We start from the raw sequence: 5289 nt of genomic DNA, 5'->3' as shown, positions 1-5289 counted from the left end.
TAGCCACTATCCAAATTGCCCATCCATGTCTACTCTGTGTATAGAGGGGGTGGGAATGATCCTTGCTGTAAAGATTCATTCCCTGTTTTGAGCCACTGCATCCATAGGTATAGGTCAAGTTCATCAAATTGTACCATATTACTCTTTTTTTCCCTCTTCTTTCTTCTTCTAGTTGAGCTCTGATCATCCAGTCATTGAAGCCAGTTCAAGTGGGTATTATCTGCAAGTGTGGATGTTCTTTTGCATATGCCCTCTCTTCTTATCAACTGGACGTTTCTTTCTCCACCTTAGTCCTCTGTGGCTATGTCACTGACTCTGGTCCCAACAGTACCCAGGTCTTGCCATACTACTGGCCAAGCAGGTCTCCACACAGGTTTACAGGAGTCTATGGAATGTTGTAGGGCTTTGCTCACAGCTTCATTGCTGTTTTTCCCTCACTTCTCCTTATTAAGAACAACATGGTCACGCATCAGAGTGCATGTCTGCTCATTTATTCCCATTGAGTCTTAGTCTGGGAAGGGGGTTTGCTCCGAGGGCACCTGACCACTTGCCTTGATGTCTAGTGGGCGAGCAACTTGCCTGTTCTTGTAGTAATCAGTCAGACTGCCGTTATTGTTTTGTATTTTTTCCTGCCAGTCTTTCTTTCAAAAAGTATCTTCTGTTCTTCTAGCCACTCCAAAATGGTCTGCTTGTCCTTTCAAGTGGAAATTTCCCACCTCAGAAGATTTTGGGTGAACTTCAAGATGCCACCTATGGACTTATGTGATGCAGGGGCTCTGCAGAAAGCCTCCTTCACTGGGCATGTTGTAGCCCCATTTTAGGTATTCCAATCAGTTATAGGCAGAAGATGGACCTACAAGCTTTTTTATGGTGATATTTCTGACTATTCCTTTCTATCCCCCTCAAGTGTCTATTTTATGATAGTATGTTAGGGAAACCAAGATTCAAAAGACAGCCAAGCATCTTAACATTATTTCCCCATTTTTGACCATTCCATCCATGTCTGAAGAGCAAAGATGTCAGCTTGAGGACTAAGGTGCACCTGACCCAAGCCATGGTATTTTCAATAACCTCATATGGATGCAAAAGCTGGACAGAGAATAAGTAAGATCGTAGAAGAATTGATGCCTTTGAATTGTGGTGCTGGAGGAGAATACTGAAAGTTGCCTTGGCTTCCAAAAGAACCAATAGATCTGTTTTGGAGGAGGTGCAGCAGGAGTACTCCTTGGAGGCCAAGATGGCTAAACTTTGTCTCTCATACTTTGGGCATGTTGTCAGGAGGGAAGGAGGGAACAGTCGCTAGAGATGGATATCATGCTTGGTAAGATGGAGGGTCAGAAAAAGAGGAAGACCCCCCAACGAGATGGATTGGCCAGGTGGCAGCATCAATGGGCTCAAGTGTGGCAGCAGTAGTGAGGTGGGCCAGGTGGCATCGTTGATGGCCTCAAGAGTGGCAGCGGTAGTGAGATTGGCTCAGGATTGGACATTGTTTCATTCTGCTGTGCATGGGGTTGCTATGAGTTGGTTCCGACTTGATGGCACCTGACAACAACAACAACCATATCTCAATCCCTGTATCCCAGAACCCTGTTGTTCCAAGGTTGTGCATACACCATTATTTACATCTGTCCCACTTATCCCATGCAAACCTGCCTAATTGTTCTCCCATCTGCCTTGTTCTTCCATTCCCCTCCCTCTTCTTGTGTATTGCCCCCCTCGCTAGCACCCAAACTATGCTATGTCTATTCCCTACACTGGGATCCACCTTTCCCTCCCTCCCCTTACCCCACTTCCCCAATCTGTATGACCTGCAAAGAATTCCCCCCTCTCACCTTTAATATGGGTTCTTTTTCTTAGTCTTTTACAGTAGTGGTCTTATGCAGTATTTCTCCTTTTCTGACTGACTAATTTCAGTCAACAAAATGTCCTCAAGGTTCATCCATGTTATGTGATAACTTACAGTTTCCTTGTTGCTCTTAAAGGTAGCATATATTCCATTGTGTGTGTGTACCATAGTTTGTTTATCCATTCTTTTGTTGATGGGAACCTAGGCTGTCTCCATCTTCTTGCTATTGTAAATAGTGCTGCTATGAACATTGGTGTGCACACATCTACTCATGTTATGGCTCGTATATCTTGTGTGTACATACCAAGTAGAGGAATTGTTGGATCATAAGACATTTCTATTTCCAACCTTCTCAGAAAATGCCATATTGCTTTCTAGAGTGGTTGGACCATTTTGCAGTACCAACAGCAACGCAAGCGAGTACCAGTCTCTCCATATCCTCGCCAACATTTATTGTCCTCTAATTTTTTTTAATCTTTGCTGTTATTGCTGGTGTGAGATGATACCTCATTGTTGTTTTGGTTTGCATCTCTCTAATGGCTAGTGATCGTGAACATTACTTCATATATTTGCTGGCTGCCTAGATCTCATCCTTGGTAAAGTGTCTGTTCATGTCCTGTGCCCATTTTAAATTGAGTTATTTGTCTTTTTCTTGTAGAGATGTTGTTGTTTCCTATATATTTTAGAAATGAGACCCTTTTCTGATTGTCATTGCAAAAGATTTTTCCTATTCTGTGGGTTCCCTTTTTAGTCTTCTGCTGAAGTCTTTTGATGCACATAAGTAAGTTGTTAAGTTTTAGTATGTCCCAATCATCTATTTTGTCTAATTTTGTTTGTGTAGTTTTCAAAATATTTGGTAGTCTGTGTATTCCCTAAATTAGTGCCCTCACATTTGTCCCTATTTTTTTCATTGGTGGCCATCATAATTTTGGGATTCACATTTAGGTTTTTAATCCATGCTGACTTGGTTTTTATATAAGATGTGAGGTAAATGTCTTGTTTCAATCTTTTGCATATCACTTTCCAGTTCAGGAGCACCATCTGTTTAAGAGACTATCCCCTCCCATGAGATATATTTAGATACTTTGGCAAAAATCAGTTGGCTGTATGTGGATGGGTGAATTTCTGAATTCTGGATTCTGTTCCATTGATCAGTGTATCTTTCATTGTACCAGTACCAAGATGTTTTGACAACTGTAGGCATGTAATAAATATTGAAGATGGGGAGTGAGAGGTTTCCAAGCTTATTCTTCTTCTTAAGCAGTGCTTTGCTTACCTTACAGCTGTTGTTGTTGTTTTAAAGTGTCATTGAGTTGGTTCCAACTCATAGCAACCCTGTATAGGGTTTCCAAGGAGCAGCTGTTGAGTTTGAACCTTGTGGGGTCCTGCGGTGCCACACCAGGACTCCTGCCTTACAGTTAGCAGGCCAATATTTACTGCACATCACCAGAAGGACCCCTTAAAAATATGTCCAGCTTTCACATGCATATGTGGCAATTCAAAATACTTGGCTTGGATGAGTTGTATTTTAGTCCTCAAAGTTGCATCTTTGTTTTTGAATAAAAAAGTTTTTTGCAGCATATTTGTCTAATGTAAAAAGCCTTGACTTCTTGACTACTGCTTCCATGGGTGTTAATTGAGGATCCAAGTAAAGTGAAATTCTTAAGTACGTCAGTCATTTATTTGTTTTCATGATATTGCTTATTGGTTCATATGAGAATTTTTGTTTTCCTATGTTGACGTGTATTCTATATTGAAGACTGTACTTTTTGATCTTCATCAGTAAGAACTTCAAGTGCTCTTTGCTTTCAGCAAGCAAGATTGTGTCATCTTCATATCATAGGTTGTTAGTGAGTCTTCCTCCAATCCTGATGCCACTTTCTTCTTCATGTAGGCTAGCTTCTCTAAATTTCTCAGCATAGATTATTTTGTCATGCTGTGATGCATATCCACATCTATTCCAAAGAAAGGTAATCTAATGGAATATGTAAATTGTTAATCAATATCATTAATATCACAAACAATTAAATTTTTTCTGAGGATAATTTTAAAAATGGTTGCAACAATATATTAACAAGCAACTGACAGACAATCAAGGGAAATTTTAAAAAGGCATATCATTATTGACGTTAGATGTATCTTAGCTAAAAGCAGAGAACACTAGAAGATGTTTACTTGTATTTTATTGACCACACAAAGGCATTTAACTGGGTGAATCATAACAACTACATAACATTGTGAAGAATGTAAATCTTAGCATTTTGCTTATGCGGAACCTATATCTAAACCAAGAGACATTCATAGAAACAGAACAACTGCACGGATACTATGTGGTTTAAATGCTGAAAATGTGTATCAGGGTTGTATTATTTTACCATACTTATTCAAATTGTAAGCTGAGCAACTTTTTTATGTTGTTGTTGTTTAGTGCCGTGGACTATAATGTCCCTGCACAGGGTTTCCGAGGTTGTAAATATTTGCAGGAGCAGAAAGCCTCATCTTTCTCCCACGGAACAGCTGGTAGTTTTGAACTGCTGACCTTGAGGTTACCAGCCCAATTCATAACCACTACACTAACTTTTTCATTTGTTGTTGTTGAGTGCCGTAGCGTCAGTTCTGACCCATAGTGACCCTACATAGGATTCCCAAGGAGCAGCTGGTGAGCTTGAACATATAGAAGTTGATAATTCTTCATCTGGTGGTTTTGATTCCATTAGAATTAAAATCCTCCTGAAAAGGATTATTTTTGAGTATCCGTGTAAGATAAGCACTGGACTGCCAACTGCAAAGTCAGTGGTTCGAATCCACCAGCCACTCCTTGTAAACATACACAGGGTTGCTATGAGTTGGGCCTGACTCAACGGGACTTAACAAGAGATAAATGTCCTTTAGAATAAGGGAGATTTGGAATCTCATTATGAATAAAATTTGAATGCAAAATAGCCTATAAATTCTAGGAACTAATATGGAATGATGGATAGGTGGTGATGGTTTACGATAAGAACTGGACTACTTGTAACAAGGTCAGCATTTCAAACCTATCAGCAACTCTGAGAAAGAAAGGTGAGGCTTTCTGCTCCCATAAAGATTGATAGCTTCAGAAACCCTATACGAGGTCACTATAAGTTGGGACTGACTTGAGGATACCTAACAACAATAACAATATGGAATGAAGGAAAATTGGGGTAGGAATAAAGTCCAGTTTGTGGAAGGCTTTTCAAAAGCTTCTTCAATATTCACGTGGAACTTTGAGAAATCTTAGGAAATAGATTAAATGAAAACAAAGCATATTTGTACACACAAGATGTTAATTGCTCAAAACAATCAAACCTAACCCTTGTATGATTTAGTAATGCACTTCTCTGGTAAGACTATTTTTTTTTTTTTTTTTTTTTAATTTAAGGTTTTTATTGTGGATTGAGTGAAAGTTTACAGGGCACATC

This window comes from Chrysochloris asiatica, unplaced genomic scaffold, assembly GCF_000296735.1.
Source record: "Chrysochloris asiatica unplaced genomic scaffold, ChrAsi1.0 scaffold00082, whole genome shotgun sequence".
NCBI classification, from domain to species: Eukaryota; Metazoa; Chordata; class Mammalia; order Afrosoricida; family Chrysochloridae; genus Chrysochloris; species Chrysochloris asiatica.
The sequence above is the reverse complement of the archived record's forward strand: the minus strand, read 5'-3'. Positions refer to the sequence as shown.